Raw genomic sequence first — 17,535 nt, forward strand, 5'->3', positions numbered from 1 at the left:
GTCCAATAAAATATACAAAAATGTCTAGGGACTTTTACAATGTGTGTAATTATAAAATTATACAGTCAATAAAATGTGAAACAATTTCTAGGGACTTTTAGGAGCCCGGGAGCTTTGGCTGTATTCACTCCTGAGGTGTTGATCAGAAGCACCCTGACTTTCGGATACTCTACGTAATTTCTCCAGTCAAGGCGGGGGGGGGGGGGAGAGAGAGAGAGAGAGAGAGAGAGAGAGAGAGACTTGAAATTCCCCAGGGACCTGCCGACCCTGAGCGCCTCCATCCCTCTTAACTCTGCTGTAGGTATCTAGTCCCCAAATCTCTTAGAGGAACTTCCTTCAAGTTAGGGAGCCCAGAAGGAAGCAGGGACAGGCTTGAGCTGCAAACCAGGTCCTCTGGTACTCAGCGTGGGTACCGGGTGTCTGCCACCCGGGAGGCAGAGGCTGCAATCCACCGAGCCAGTCCAAGCCTCCAGCCTCAAGTTTCTAAGTTGAGAGCAGAGAAAAAAGAAAACGCGACGCTAGATTGCTCTCGCAAATTTGTGTTTTGCTGTGGTTTTTTTTTTTTTGCCTCTTTTTTTTTTTTTTGATGCCAGTCTGATTGCAACTACTCTGTTATTGTTGACCTTTTGAGACTTTTTCTTTGCATAATTTGCAAGAATTAAAACTTATAGTGGCCATGAATACATACAACTCTTAGCTCCTTCTTATTAACTAAATGCAATCGGGGAAAAAAAATACAGTGAGTGTTCACCCAAAAAAAAAAAAAAAAAAGTGAAGAATAGAAAATTGTTTAAGTGGCCAAAGAAACTTTATCCTATTGTGCTGCAGGCCAAGCTATGCCAGCTATATGTAAATGCAAGCAGTGGCCCCTGTTCATGTGTCCACTTTGAAGTTGCCATCTGAATTTAATTCTGCCTTTGTGATTAAATCAGGCCATTACGTTTAATCTCACTTAATAGTAAGACACGTCCTTTGTTGTTTTCTATAGGCAACATATTCTGCCCCTAACATATACAGCCTGGCATTCACACTTTACCATTAATCCCCGTTGGCTGATAATTGCTTCGTCTTCAAGCCCTCTGTCCGATTCACGAGTGGCTGATTGCAAGCATTCTTCCTCTATACATTAATGCACTGTTTGCGTCTTGCTTCTTTGGCTCAGCGAACCCTATCAAGCTGGTCACATTTTCTGGGCATGTGGGTGTATTGTGAGATGTTAAATTAAATTCTGTGTTGAACACCCCCCCTACCAAACACCAGAATCTATTAGCCCTGGCAACTTAGCTGATTGACAAGGGGAACTACTTTTCCACTCAAAATCCAGCAAAAAAAAAAAAAAAAAAAAAGCAGGAGCAGACTGAACATTTTTCTTCTAGGCAAAATCTGGGATCTTCTTACCGCTGTCTGGTTATTTACATGTTCACGACACTGCAGAACAGTGCACTGTTGCCACCAGGTTCTTTGATTGATCTTCCGTTTGTGTCTTGTCCTTTCTCTGGGAAACGCGATCGGAGAAGTGCCAGTTAGTGCTCGAAGCTTCAAATTTTTCTCCTTCTTGATTTTTTTTTCTAATGAGTGATTTTAAGGCTTGAAATTATTTCCTGATTTCCCCCCCCTAAAATTCTTTCTTACTCCTTGATGATGGGCCTTCTCCTCTTCTTCTCTGCGGCATGAATTGCCCAGGCCTAGAGCTAGCGAGAGGCAAAATGCCCGCTGGAGGAGCCACCTTCCGCCTCTCCCTTCTCCGTTTTGCACCGAAGGTAACAGATCGGCTGATTTTAATGTGAAGCTTTGCCAAGACAACTGGTTTCCTTTCTGGAACCCATTCATCAGGTGGGCCACAGTTTGCAACTCTTCACTGTGCTAAATCAGTTTGAGTCTGTGGTTCCCAAAGTGTTATTGGCTGCTCATGTTTAATTCACAGTAACCACAAGCACTGCCTAGGGCTTGCACATACACAAACAGACACATCCTTACCCACACCCTCTCACCGATAGCTTTGGCCAGCTCTGCACAAACTCTGTCTCCTGGCTGCTCTTGGGGCTTGTGGGAAATCCACATGGCTGTTTCTAATTCTCTTATATATATTTTTTTTAGAAAATTTTTATTTAGTAAATATGAATTTCAAAAGTATAACTTTTGGATTCCAGCGGTTTTCCCCCCCCCATAACCACCCTCCCATCTGCAACCATCCCATCTCCTACTCCCTCTCCCATCCCATTCTTCATTAAGATTCATTTTTAATTATCTTTATATGCAGAAGATCAACCTAGTATATACTAAGTAAAGATTTCAACAGACTGCACCCACACAGACACACAAAGTATAAAGTACTGTTTGAATACCAGTTTTACTGTTAATTCGCATAGTACAACACATTAAGGACAGAGATCCTACATGGGGAGTGAGTGCATCTCTTGTATATTTTTGAAAGCTATTTTATTTTTAGTCATTCTAGAGCCCTATATTTTTATCATTTATAATTATAAAGGCAATAATTTTGTAAAACTTACTTTATATTTGATATGGAAAAATCATAAAAGTTCAGAGAAACTTTAAGATTTATTTATTTATAAGGCAGAGTTACAGAGAAAGAGAGAGAGAGAGAGAGAGAGAGAGGTCCTCCATTTGCTGGTTTACTTCCCAGATGACTGCAATGGCCAGGGCTGGGCCAGGTAGAAGCCAGGAACCAGGAGCTTCTTCCAAGTCTCCCACATGGGTAGCAGGGGCCCCAGCACTTGGGGCCATCCTCCGATGCTTTCCCAGGCCATCAGCAGGCAGCTGGATTGGAAGTGAAGCAGCGGGGACTCGAACCCGTGCCCATGTGGGATGCCAGCGCTGCAGAGGCTGCCTCACCTGCTACGCCACAACATCATGCAGGAAAACTCGAAGGGGATGCGTTGCATTTGAATCTGTAGGTTGCTCTGGTTGGTGTGGACATTTTAATACTGCTAATTCCTCCAATCCATGAATACAGGACATCTTCCCACTTATGTGTCTTCAATTTCTTTCAGCAATAACTGTGGTTTTTTAGTGTCTAGGTCTTTACTTCCTTGGTTAAATTTATTTTGAAGTTTTTTTTATTACTTTTAATGGTCTCACAAATGGGATTGTTATCTTGCCTTTTTTTAAGGTGGATGATTACTAGTGTAAAAATATGTAGTTGATTACACTGAAGATCTTAAAGCAAACGCCATCACTTTCATGGTATCACTAATACATAGGCTATAGTCAGTAGGCTTTGCAATTATGGAATGAATAAATGTATAAAAGTAAAGTTTAATATACATTTTAAAAGCCAATACATTTATCAACATTAAGCTTTATATGATTTAAAAATGCATATTAAAAGAATTAATAGTTTTTATATAACATTTATTTACTCTGAAATAAAGGTGAAAACTCCCCGTAGGGCAACACAAGCTCAATAAAAGGAAGTACAGGGGGAAAAAAAGTTCAAAAAAACTGAAGAAAAAAATAGTTCCAAATGCCATAAATCCAGCTGCTGCTACCATTTTGGAGTTCTCTATATGTTTCCTGTGTACGTACGGCTGAACAGGCTATAATATACATAAATATGTACATATATGAGAGCACTCCAGAAAGGTCACAGAAAAATAGAATTAAAGGGTAATGTGCATGTTTCCATTAAACTTTTTTGAAACCTCCCTTGCATAATTTTTTGGCATTTCAAAAATGCTTTGTTACATTAAATGTTTAATGATTGGTGCAGTGACAAACGTGTGGCAGAGTGGGTCAGTCCTCTCATTTTTAAAATGCACTTTATTTTGGAATAATTTTGGACTTACAAAAAACTTGCAAAAATAGTACACAGAACTTTCATGTATCTCTGGCTCAGTTCTCCTGTTATTAGATGTTAGATAACCAGGGTGTATTTGTCACAACGAAGAAACACATATGATGTTTTTAAAAGCACAATTAGGAGCATGCAATTTCTTAACCTGGTTCCTACATCATATCAGTAGTTATTTTCCCATGTCATTAAACATTCTCACCATCATCTTTTTTAAAAAGAGGAAAAGGAATTTGGGGGCCGGTGCTGTGGCGAGGTACATTAGGCCTCCTCCTGCAGCGCCTGCATCCCATATGGGCTCCAGTCCCAGCTGCTCCACTTCCAAATCCGCTCCCTGCTAATGGCCTGGGAAAACAGCTGAAGATGGCCCAAGTGCTTGGGCCCCTGCACCCCCATGGAGACCCAGAGAAGCTCCTGGCTCCTGGCTTCAGATCTGCCCAGCTCCTGCTGTCGTGGCCATTTGGGGCATGAACCAGTGCATGGAAGACCTCTCTCTCTGTCTCTCCCTCTCTCTGTCTGTAACCCTGTCTCTTAAATAAATAAAAATCTATATTAAAAAAAAAAAAAGGAAGAGCATAACCATGAAATGAATTAGGATCTGGGTAAAGTGTTGCTAATGTCTAATCAGAAAGCTGCTTCCAGAAAAACTGCCTCCAGGGGCCCCAGAACGACCCCTCCCCAAGCACAGATCCTCCCTGCTGTCCATATAGGCCCCCCGGGTCACCCAGGGGCTCATAGGTCCTGGAGATGCTGAGTGTCACAAAGGAGCCCATTTGGCATAGCTCCTAATTTTTCTTTTTGGAGTTACGCTAGGAATACATTCAGCTTCTAGAAACTTCCAGAAGAAAAGAAACAAGATAAAATCTTCCCTCACACAATGACCCAGTGATCACCACGGGCCACCTGCAGATCCAGGTGTGGAATCACACTGCTTTGGAATCTACTGTCGCCTGTGTCACGATCTTTTCCCTCTAACACGTTTGCAATCCTGCAGAACACGTCCCCCGGCAAACAGCGTAGTGTCGTCTATTATCATAAGCGTTGAGTATGTATTATCATAAGTGTTGAGTATCTATTATCATATTTATTGAGCATCTATTATCATAATTATTGAATCTCTATTATAATTATTGAGCCCAAGCCATATCCTTAGACATTGACTTATTTATTTTGGACATTATATTTTTTCTTATTTTTCTCAGTCTGCTATTATAGATTTTTTCCTTTTATTAAGGGTGTCACTAAATAACATGCCATATTATTCCCTCAGGAAAAACCTTCAAAGACCGACTAGTGGGTAGATTGAGGCTGCCCAACTTGTGTCTTGCTTGAGTGGTGTTTTCCAAGGGCTTCAGAAAATGAAACAGAATACCCCCGCCTCGAATTTCATTGCCTTTGGTAGGGACCTCGTTGTGAAAATGCTGTCAGAAGAAAATGCCAGACTCTCTCCCAGGCCCTGAACACTGATGAGACATTTCTGTTCGGTCAGCCCCCCAGCATCCCAGGGCCCCCAGTGCAAGTGTGTTCACCTGTGGGGTGCTCAGCCCCAACACCGGCACCCCAAAGAACCTCCCAGGGCCCGACAGAAAGACAAGCAAAGTAAAGCCAAGGAGGAAAAGGAGCAATCACAGACTCATCTGATGGCTCAAAATAGAGGTGGCATGAGTTACAGCACGTGTGGGAAACATACAAGAGAGAGAAGCAGCTGTCATAACCTCACGGACCCCCTTTCTCTGTAGACATTACTGCTGGGTGCTGAGCTCTCCCCTCCTGGGGAAGGTTGAGCTTGGCACCTGTGTGAATCCCCCGTAACTGAGTTTATCTGGATACATGATGATGGCTCTGCTGTCTTTTTTGAGAGTGGGTGACTTTAGTCTCAGTTCACACTACAGTGTTAGATAGTAAGAATTGAAAAGAAAAGATGCCTCAAACATTTCACCAGGTATCAAAAAATAACTTTTTAAAAGTTGTGCTGGGGGCGCCGGCGCTGTGGTGTAGCGGGTAAAGCTACCACCTGCAGTGTCGGCTTCCCATATGGGAACCAGTTTGATTCCCAGCTGCTCCACTTCCAATCCAGCTCTCTGCTGTGGCCTGGGAAAGCAGTAGAAGATGGCCCAAGCCCTTGGGCCCCTGCATCCAGGTGGGAGACCCAGAAGAAGCTCCTGGTTCCTGGCTTCGGATCGGTGCAGCTCCCACTGTTGTGGCCATCTGGAGGGTGAACCAGTGGATGGAAGACCTCTCTCTCTGTCTCTCTGGGAAAAAAAAAAAAAAAAAAAAAGGAAAAGGAAAAAGGAGAAAGGTTGTGCTGGGAATCATGATCATACTTCCACATTCCTAGCTTCCACATCTGCAAATTCAATGAAATGAGGATCGGAAGTACTGAGAGAGAGAGAGAGAGAGGGAGAGAGAGAGAGAGAGAGAGAGAGAGAGAGAGAACAAGAAAGTGCAAAGATACATTTGTACTAAAAATGAATACACTTTTTTCTTTGTTCTATTCCCTAAATAATACAGCATAACAGCTATTTATGTGATTATCTACATTGCATGAGGTGTTATAAGTAATCTAGAGGTGATCTGTACTATACAAGAGAATGGGACACGTTCTAGGCAGATATTCCATCATCTATAATGAACTTGAGCACCTGTGGACGTTGGTACAGAGGGACCCCTTGGAAGAAAGAGCCTAGAAACATCTCAGTCTCAGATTTGCTCTCATACTGTGTTAATTATATACAAAGTGTGCTTATTCTATACAAACACACTCTGCAACCAACACCTTTTGTGCCCGGAGCCGAGTTTAAATGGATGGAACACTGCAAACTTTGTGAAAGTGATTTTTCTCTCTAGGCACGGAGGTGTTATCGATCGATCGCCTGCTGATTCCCCGCAGGAAGCATCCGCACGGTGAAGGTCCTAACAGGAGCAGTTGAAAGCAGGTGGATTTTCAGCCGTGAAGCAGGAACCGAGAGCTTCCTTGAGGGCCACTCGGCTCTGTGAGCCCGGCCGTTCCTGCGAGCGGGATATGGGCATCCTCACTTGTGTTGTGCGTTGTGTAGGCCTGCGAATGCTCCTGTGCACATCCTACAAGATCATTCCTTCATGTCAGAGCTGCTGGAGCCGCTGGTATTGTGTCCTCAGCACTGAGCTGGGAAACGGTTTGATTTCTGGAATGGTCCTGATTTCTGGGGGAATTAGATTAAGATGGCATTTTCCTCCCTAACTCCAGTAACCTGCTTCCTCCCCGTCTTTCTCTTCCTGCCTTTGTTCCTCCCTCCCGCCTTCCTTCCCTCTCTTTCCCTCTCTCCCGCCCACATTTCCCCAGAGTTCACTCTAGGCTGGCGGAAGGCACAGTTAGAGCTGACCCCTGGCCTGGGGGACGGCAACGGAAGGGAGGTTGCTTTGGCTGCGGGATCAGGAGAGGTGGGAGGCAGGAAGCAGGGTCTGAGTTTGTAGGAGAGTGGCAGAGAGGTGGGGAGGGGACAGCGGGGGTGACTGGGCATGAGCAGTTGTGAAGGGGGACGTTGGGCTGCAGTGCCTGGTGCCTGAGGAAGAGAGTGGACCAGGGGAGCTGCAGGCCAGGGACGGGGGTGGGGGGGTGGGGGGGTGATGGAGACTTGCTGGGTTTCCTGCAGCCTGGCCTCAGGGATGTGCCTTGTCAGCCTGCTTGAGAATCAGAACCTTTCCACAGAATGCCACGTGTGTCTTGGGCAGTAGGTTTGCTTTAAAAAAAATTTATTTATTTGAAAGGCAGAGAGTTCCAAAGAGGAAACGCACATGAGAGAGCTTCCATCCACCAGTTCACTCTCTGAGTGTCTGCAATGGCTCCAGGAGCTGAAGCCAGGAGCTGGGAACTCTATCCGGGTCTCCCCATGGGTGGCAGGAACCCGACTACTTGAGCCATCGCCTGCTGCCCCCCAGGGCGTGCATCAGCAGGGGGCTGGAGTCAGGTGCAGACACGGGTGTCCTAACGGTTAGAACAAGAGCCCACCCGAGGCTGTGCTTTTCTGACTCAGGCTTTTCTTGGAGGAGGAAGGGACTACCAGCTAGTTGTACACGACCTCTTTAGAAAGTTCGTAGAAAAGGCATACTATGGCAAGACTAGCCATGGGTTTCCATTTTTTTTTTTTTTGCACCAAAATGAACTTACCTTTGAATTCCACTTTCCCATAGATATTTTGAAGACCCTCACATGCATTAGTCACAGAGTTTTACCAAGCAGTCCAAGAAAACCCACAGCTAAAACCCTTCAGTTGCTCTGAGCTAGAAGATGATTGCAAAAAAAAGACGGCCTGGCAGTATTCTGAGCCTGTTTATACCCCTGACACGGCATTGCATAATCTCATCTGCTCTTAGGATAGAAATAGTGTCTGCTTCCCTGAACAAGCTCTGCAGAGGGCCCCGGGCAGTCCCATGGGACTTAAGTCGCCCGATCCCCAAGGGATAGCTGGAGATGGAATCAGACAGGCGTCTGGCAGGTGCTTCCTGCTGTGGCTGGGCAGCTGTGGCTGGGCAGCCATGCCAGGTCTTTCCACACCTGCTGTAGAACAAGCAAGCGTGCGTGTTCATGGGAATCCTGCGAGGCTGCCTGTGGCTTGGTGCTGACTTTCAGAAACCAGGTAAGAGGCTGGAGGCCCACTGGTTTTGAAACTCGGATATTTTCTACACTAATGCTCCACCCAAAACTAACACAACTGCTTTTCAGGCCTGGTCTATAGTCCCTAAAAATGCTGGGATGAGATAGGAAGCCAGCTGTCATGTTAAAAGGGAGACAGTTGAAAAGCAAAATTAGGGGGCCAGCACTGTGGCTTAGTGGGTAAAGCCACCACCTGCAGTGCTGGCAACCCATATAGGCGCTGGTTTGAGTCGCAGCTGCTCTATTTCTGATCCAGCTGCCTGCTATGGCCTGAGAAAGCTGTGGAAGATGGCCCAAGTCCTTGGGCCCCTGCACCCATGTGGGAGACCCAGAAGAAGTTCCTGACTCTTGGCTCCTGGCTTCAGATGGGCCCAGCTCTGGCCATTGTGGCCATTTGGAGAGTGAACCAGCAGAAGGAAGATCTCTCTCTCTCTGTCTGCCTCTGCCTCTGCCTCTCTGTAACTCTGCCTTTCAAATAGCTAAATAAACCTTATTTATTTATTTATTTATTTATTTTACTATTTATTTATTTATTTGAAAGGCAGAGTTACAGAGAGAGGTCTTCCCTTTGGTTCACTCCCTGAATGGCTGCCATGGCCAGGGCTGGGCCAATTCAAAGCCAGAAACCAGGAGCTTCTTCCTGGTCCCCCACATGGATGCAAGGGCCCAAGAACTTGGACCATCTTCCACTGCTTACCAGGCCCATTAGCAGGGAGCTGTTTCAGAAGTGGAGCAGCCGGGACTTGAACCAGTGCCCGTATGGGATGTCGGAGCTGCAGACGGAGGCTTTACCCACTACATCACAGCGCCGGCCCCTCCTCTGCTTCTAGTCCAGCTTCTTGCTTAAGCACACCCTGGGAGGCAGCAGGTGACAGCGCAAGTAGCTGGGTCCCTGCCACCCACACAGGAAACCCAGACTGAGTCCCAGGCTCCTGGCTTCAGCCTGGGCCAGCATGGCTGTTGCAGACATTCGGTGAGTGAACTAGATCTTTCTCTGTTTCTCTCTGTGTGTCTTTGCCGTTCAAGCAACATAGAAAAAAATAATGAAAAGATAGCATCATCAAAGTGCAGCGTAGTAGTGGCATGGAGGCCCATGGCCCACACCCATGAGTATTCCAGCTGCTCTTGGCTGAGCCTGTTAAGAATATTCCCAGGTTAATTTCCCGAGTACAGGCTCCCAAATCAGAAAGGAGCTACAATTATCACCCTTATCAACCAGGTTGGAGTCAGCACGCAAGGGTTTTGCTTTGCAAGAAAAAATAAAGGACCTGTACTTTGTATAGCCACGCTCTCAACCCACCCCAAATATGTCTTAATGTCTGCAAACTGTGGGGAATCTGTGTATCCCAGGTTTCTTTGAAACGGAACCATCAGAAAATGAGACCCAAGGCTGACCTGAAGGATTTGAGTTCATCCTGATGAATGTTGGTTAAAGCAGCACTTAAATGTTGGAGAGAGGGTGAGTGTTTACAGTTTATCAACACAGTACTGTCCCAGAAAATCAGAGAGAAAATCAAAGTGGACCAAGATTTGGGTATTTGTTTTTATTGAGTTGGCTTAAATAACGGTGCCGTCTGTACGGGCATGATGTTGCGGGCTACTTGAAGACAGAAGGGGAGTTCACAGGGACTAGAGTTTGTAAACACAGACCTGCTAACTCATGTAGGGTGTGGGTCACAAGCCCAGAGCTCTCTGGGCAGCTGAGGACGGCTGGGGATGGCTGGGGAATGCGGCCTGGGTCACGGGGAGTACGGCCAGGTTGGAGCCTGTGTCCTAAGAGGTGGGGTGCTGACCTTACTCAGCTCTGACCCACTGGGCCACGCTGAAGCTAGGCTGCTGTGACCACAGGGTCCACTTTTTCTGGAGAAACTCAAACATCTGGATTTTCAAGTAAAATTCCCCAGTTTTCAAACATTGACACAGAATGCATTGAAACCAACAACCACCCTAGGTCTGCAGCTGCTTGCACTCCAGGCTCCCTCTGGTTCAGATCCTAGTGACATCTTTTAGGCAGGAAAGTCCCAGAGACTGAGCCCTGCTGAGTTCACATCATGTCACACCTTCACAGGGCCACCGTCCACCAGCCACACACACCTGTGGAGTTTCACAAGCCGTACCCACGCCTGGCCTCCACCCGACACTAAACCTCTTTGGGAGTGGGAACCAGACCTGGTATCTTTTTTTTTAATTGCTCTCATTGTGGTAACATTTGCCATCTTAGCCCCCCCTTTTTTTTGACAGGCAGAGTTAGACAGTGAGAGAGACAGAGAGAAAGGTCTTCCTTCCATTGGTTCACCCCCCAAATGGCCGCTACAGTTGGCACGTTGTGCCGATCCAAAGCCAAGAGCCAGGTGCTTCCTCCTGGTCTCCCACGCGGGTGCAGGGCCCAAGGACCTGGGCCATCCTCCACTGCACTCCCGGGCCACAGCAGAGAGCTGGACTGGAAGAGGAGCAGCCGGGACAGAATCAGGCACCCCAACAGGGACTAGAACCTGGCGCCCATATGGGATGACAGCGCCGCAGGCAGAGGATTAACTAAGTGAGCTGGCCCACCATCTTAGCCTTGATTAGGTGTCAGGTTCAAGGGCATGAGGAAGGTGCACACTGCTACATAGCCGTCACCACCGCCGTCTCCAGAACGCTCCATCTCTTAAACCCTCAGCTCCGCAGCTTCTGCTTAGCATCTGCTCTGCTCTGCACCTGCTGTGCCGTAGGCCCCTCAGGTGGGCAGGATGACGCTGTACTTGCCTGTTGTGCTCAGCATAACGGCCTCAAAGTTCATCTTCTGCTCCTTCAGGCTGAGAAATAGACCACCGTACGTGTGGACCACGTTGGGGTTATTCTACGTCTGCGGCATCTGTGGCAGGCACTTGGATTGTCCCAGTGCTGTCAGGAATGCAAACAAGTGCGTGTTCAAGTGCCTGCTCCCCACTCTGGACCTGCCTGATTCTCAGCACCCACAGATGACACCGACGCCTCTCTAAGAGTCTCTGTGTCCTGGTGGTAGCTGGTCCTGCACCTGCAACTATATTCCAGCCACGACACCTGTTACATCCCACTGCCTGTTTGCTCCAGGCCAACAAAGCGGATTGCAAAGTCATCTGAGTACTATGCCACTTTTTTTTTTTGACAGGCAAAGTGGACAGTGAGAGAGAGAGACAGAGAGAAAGGTCTTCCTTTGCCGTTGGTTCACCCTCCAATGGCCGTCGTGGCCAGCGTGCTGTGGCCGGCGCACCGTGCCTATCCGAAGGCAGAAGCCAGGTGCTTCTCCTGGTCTCCCATGGGGTGCAGGGCCCAAGCACTTGGGCCATCCTCCACCGTACTCCCTGGCCACAGCAGAGAGCTGTACTATGCCACTTTTTATAGGTAAAGGAAAACAAAGTTGTCTATACACACTGAAAAGAAAAGTTGGAAACGATGCAATCAGAGTTATCTGTAGGTGTGAGACTGTAATAAGAGGCTTTCAAAGGGGAAGTTTTACTTTCTTTGCATTGTATTTGAAACTTTGCCATGATCTCCTGTATTTCTATAGCCACCAAAAATATATAACATAATAAATAGACGCCATCATGGATTTAAAAAGTGGCCAGGGCCACAAGGAGCCTCCAGGTGTCCTGTGGGTGGGGACTTGGGCTGGTGTGGCCCTGCTGGAGGGCCCTGGGTGGTAACATCACTATCTAAGCCTGACCAATGGGCGACCTTTGAGAACTGACCTGATCATGCAGATGTGTGGACGAGGACGTGCGTTACTGTGGGATTTATGGGAGAACAGTGCGGCGGGGAGGAAATGTTTGTAGGGAGCTACTTCACTAAGTCACAGGACTGCATCTGGTGGCATCGTGGGCTCAGCTGGTGCCATCCCAGTGTATTGGATGGCATAGAAAGCTGTCCTGGTGTCCCGGAGGTATCGTTGGAAAAATAAAGCAGGTTGTGAGACAACCCACACAGTTTAATTCTGATCCGTATCACATATGAGGACTCTTCAGAAAGTTCATGGAAATCCATATTATCAAAACACTATGAATTTTAAATATTTTTTGCACCAAAATGAACATTTTTAATTTCTGTTCTCTGTCATCTGTCCACGGTATGCTGCACAGCCACCCTCAGTGCCCGTGGGAGAGCAGCGCCAGGAACCACCTTGGATGCCCAAACCTTCAGACGCCCCAATCCCTCACTTAGTCCCAGTGTGGTGGCACAGAGGGGTAAGCCACTGCCTGTGACCCAGCAGCCCACAGCAGAGTTCCAGTCCCGGCTGCTCCACTTCTGATCCAGCTCCCTGCTAACGTGCCTGGGAAGCAGAGAAGACGGCCCAAGTGCTTAGGCCCCTGCCACCAAGTGGGAGACCCAGATGGAGCTCCTGGCTCCTGGCTTCGACCTGGCCCAGCCCGGACAGTTGTGGCCATTTGGGGAGTGAACCAACAGATGGAAGATCTCTCTTTCTCTCTTTCTCCCTCTCTTTCTCTCTGTCACTCTGCCTTTTAAATAAATAAATCCTTTTTTCAAAGCAAATCCAGTCCCTTACACAAAGTGACACAATATTTACAAATAACCCACGCACACCTTCCAGCATGCTTTCAGTTGTCTCTAGATTACTTCTCAACTTCATAGGACATAAACGCTGCATAGAGAGTTGTTATAATGTGCTTCTTGGGGGATAATGACACGAAGATCCCTACATGTCCAGTACAGATGGAATTTCAAGAAACATGAGCCCATGAATGTGAGATCTACAGATACGGGGGGTTGATGCTACTTGTACCTATACACAGAGGAAAATCTGCAGCAGTATACATCAGTGTGGTGAGATTAGAGGCGATTTCTGTTTTCTTCTGGTTCAATTTATTCACAAACAGTATATACACAATACTTCTATTATTTCAAAAATAAGGAAGATCTTTAAAAAAGATACTTGCCATCCAGGGTAGCTGCAGGGTCTCCTGCTGTTTATCTCAGGGGACCTGGATCCAATGCCTGTTAAACTTTTTACTTATTGCGAATCTTGGAAGATCCTTTGATCTCCAATGGCCAAGTATGACTGGCACATTTTCATAAGGGAGCTCTTTTAACATTTTATGTGTCTTTTTAAAAAAATTTATTTATTTGAAAGGCAGGGTTATAGGGCTGGGGAGAGAGAGAGATAGAAAGGGGGAGAGAGAGAGAGAGAGAGAGAGATCTTGCATTCACTGGTTCACTCCCCAAATGGCCACAATGTCCAGAGCTGTGCCCATCCAAAACAGGAGCCAGGAGCTTCTTCTGAGTCTCCCATGCGGATACAGGGGCTCAAGCACTTGGGCCATCTTCTACTGCTTTCCCAGGCCCGTTAGCAGGGAGTTGTATCAGAGGTGGAGGAGCTGGGACTTGCACCGGCGCCCACATGGGATGCCAGCGCCGCAGATGGTGGCTTTACCCACCACGCCCCAGCGCCGGCCCCTCCGGGTTTAACTTTCAAGTGTGCTCCTATTCAGTCATCGCAGGAGCACCAGGAGTCCCGGGCTTCCAGGCTCATGTGCTAAGTCCCAGCTGGCGAGGGGAACGGGGCGGGGCTTGGCGAAGACAGAACCGGAGTCCCAGAGGAGACCTGGTTTGGAAGTTCTGCCTGGTGGGCAGACCCCAGACCCCAGTGCACTCCGGCCGGCTGGCCCTCCCTCGGGCTGGGTCAGGGGGTCAGTCTCTTCCCTGTGCTCCTTTGTCCCCCTCCCCCACCCCCCTGACATGGGCGTGGCACTGAACAATGGCCCTGCTGGGCGCTCAGATGCCATGCTTGCCTCTGCTGTTGCCACTGCACTCCAGGGCTGCTCCGACCTTCATTCGTCTACTTCTGGAACACGCAGGATGCCAGAAGTGTGTGTGTGTCTGGACCCTGCACTCCGCGGGAGGAATGGGTCTCAGCTACCGCCTGGTCCCCCAGGGAAGCAGCTGCCTGGACAGGGGCCCTGGAGCTCCAGATGTGCCCACGAGCCTGTCCATCGTAGTAAGTTTCCAGAACCCTGTGAGCGCGCTCCTGCCTCATTGCATTCTGTGAGGTCAGCACAGTTATTGTCCCCATTTTACAGATAAGAATGTCAAGGCTTAATGCATAAAGTGTCAAGCTGTGCAACAGAACAGGGCTAGGACAGGTAGGGCGGAGATCTGGATGCTGGCCGGGGCTCTCCCCCAGGGCACAGCTCTGTCTCTGTTACCCCTGCCACACGGTCCTGAAGCTGGTGGTCAGCGCCTGTGTGGCCATCGGGATGCACTGGGTGCCCGGCTGGAACTTCTGCATAGCTGACTCAGCTCCTCCTCCCGTCCCCACCCCCACTCCCAACCAGGGCGGGCAGGGCCAGTGGGGAGGCTGGGCCTTGTAGGTGACATGGAGGTGGCCCTGGACAGCTGGGAGGCGGACGGGGAGCTGTGCCCACCGAGTCTGAGCAGAGATCAGCAACACTCGTCCTGAGTGGATTTAAACTTTCACATTTTGCTCATCGTGGTGCTTACATTGATTTTGAGTCTTACAGAAGAATTGCATTAAAATGTCATTGTGGGGGCTGAATTTCGGTACCCATTCTTTTTAAAAAAATTATTTATTTATTTGAAAGGCAGAGTTACACAGGGACAGAGGTAGAGGCAGAGGCAAAGAGGGAGAGAATCTTCTGTCCACTGGCCCACTCCCTAGATGGCCGAAACGGCCAGAGCTGGGCCAGCCTGAAGCCAGGAGCCAGGAGCTTCTTCCAGGTCTCTCACGCAGGTGCAGGGGCACAAGCACTTGGGCCGTCATCTACTGCTTTCCCAGGCCATAGCAGAGAGCTGGATTGGAAGTGGAGCAGCTGGGACTGCAACTGGTGTCCATATGGGATGTGGGCACTGCAGGTGGTGGTTTTACCCACTATACCACAGTGCTGGCCCCTAGGTACCCATTCAATGTTACGTCCAAGAAAATGAATCGCTTGCCCAGCCCTGTCCTGGTCCCATTGCTGCTCAGTGCCCAGTAGCAGGTCTCAGCCAACCACTTCATTGTACTTTGAAAACAAACTTCATTCATGAAAATATTTTTTAAACTGCCTTGTTGATCAGTTTAAAATAGTCATTTAACTAATCAGTTTGACCCAAAATGTAGCTCCTATTCAAAACTTCGGCATTAATAAACCTTCCCTCTGCCTTTTCCTCCTTCTCCCTTCCTTCCTTCCTTTCCCCCTCCCCCACTCCCTTCCTTTTCTGCCAAGGACTTCGCTGAATGTGCTTTGGGCAGCAGCCCTCAAGTTTAGACGACCACAGCACCGTGGTGTGGGCACCTCGTAGGAAGACACCCGAGAAGTGTTTGTTGGCCAAAGGAATGGTTCTTGGGGCCGGCTCTGTGGCATAGTTGGTACAGCCTCTGCCTACAAAGCTGGCATCCCACGTTGGTGCCAGTTTGTGTCCTGGCTGCTCCACTTCCCATCTGGCTTGCTGCTAATGACCTGGGAAAAGCAGTGGAAGATGGCCCAAGTGCTTGGATCCCTGCTACCCACATGGGAGACCCAGAAGAAGCTCCTGGCTCTTGGCTTTGGTTTGGCCCACTCCCGGCCATTGTGGCCATTTGGGGAGTGAACCAGTGGGTGAAAGATTCTCTCTCTCTCTGTCTCTCCCTCTCTCTCTTTGTAACAATGACTTTCAAATAAATAAGTGAATCTTTTATTTAAAAAAAAATGAAAGGAATGACTCTTAAGGAGGGGCCCCCTGGCCCCAGCCCCCTGCCCCAGGGGACTCTCCGGCACGGACTGAGCCCCATTCACCCTCCATGTGCAGATGAGTCAGCCAGTGACTTCAGCCTGGTGTTTATGCCACTGGCCCCAGACTGGTTGACAGTGTCTGCGCTGTCCTGAGCTGACGTTCTGCTGGTGGAGAATGACATCCAGTCAGCTTGTGGCCGCTGGGGCCCAAACAGCTGAGACACTGTGCCTTCTGAGAACCCATTGTGTGCTGGACGAGGAGGAGGGGGGCCTGGGGGCCCTCCCCTCAGCTGCCTCCGAGAAGCACTCGGGCTTCCGTGGGGGTTCAGCACCACTGTGGTGGATCCCGGCACTGTTGGCCTTGAGCGAGCACTGGGGGGCAGCTCTGCTCAGCCTAGAGGGACCATCAATTGCCACCAGGGGTCCTGTGCCCCAACTACAAGAGAAGCAGAGGGCCGCAGGGCTCCAGCAACCATCACAGGCTGCATGAGCACAGACAGGCTCTGGTCCAGCCAAGTGAGGACCCCAAGAGAAACTTCCAGGTCAGCAGCAGGTGCCGTGTTCAGTGGTTTCTGGGCATAGCTCCATTGAACCCCCAGTGAAGCCTTGAAGGCTTTTCTCAAGGAAAATGTGTACTAAGGAAAAACTATGCATGGGTTTCAAAATCTTTCACACCAAAAACAAACTTACACTTTAATTCCATTTTGCCTGAACATCTTAAAGTCTCTTCTACTTTGGTTGTAGAGATGAGGACATGGAGGCACCAGGGTTCATGGGACCTGTCCACGGCTGCACAGCCAGTGAGTGGAGTAACTGAGAGTGAGGCACAGCAAGCTAGGGTGACGTGTGGTCCGATGTTAAAGGGATCGGAAGCTATGAGAAGAGTCTCTGATTGTACATGGGCATAGCAGTCTTCTCATGAGTGGAGGAAGCGGGGTGGAGGTGGAAGCTGTCCCTTTTCCTCCTGTGGACCCCATGTGTCCACACCAGCTGGCTTTGTCCCACCTTGTTCCAGCTTCCCTAGGGGTGGTTTTTGTCTCAAAGACCACAGCTATGCATTTGAGTTACTGCAGGTCTTAGAGTATATATAACACAAGGGGCATTTTCCATGGATATGGTATACCAACTGTGACCATGAATATGGTCATGAGTGAATTCAGAAGTTGCCTAGCTGGCCAGTGCCGCGGCTCAATAGGCTAATCCTCCACCTGTGGCGCCAGCACACCGGGTTCTAGTCCTGGTCAGGGCACCAGATTCTGTCCCGGTTGCTCCTCTTCTAGTCCAGCTCTCTGCCCAGGAGTGCAGTGGAGGATGGCCCAGGTGCTTGGGCCCTGCACCCACATGGGAGACCAGGAGAAGCACCTGGCTCCTGGCTTCGGATCAGCGCAGTGCGCCAGCTG

The sequence above is a fragment of the Oryctolagus cuniculus genome, chromosome 4, assembly GCF_051225735.1.
Source record: "Oryctolagus cuniculus isolate XC-2025 breed Fujian yellow rabbit chromosome 4, ASM5122573v1, whole genome shotgun sequence".
Lineage (NCBI taxonomy): Eukaryota > Metazoa > Chordata > Mammalia > Lagomorpha > Leporidae > Oryctolagus > Oryctolagus cuniculus.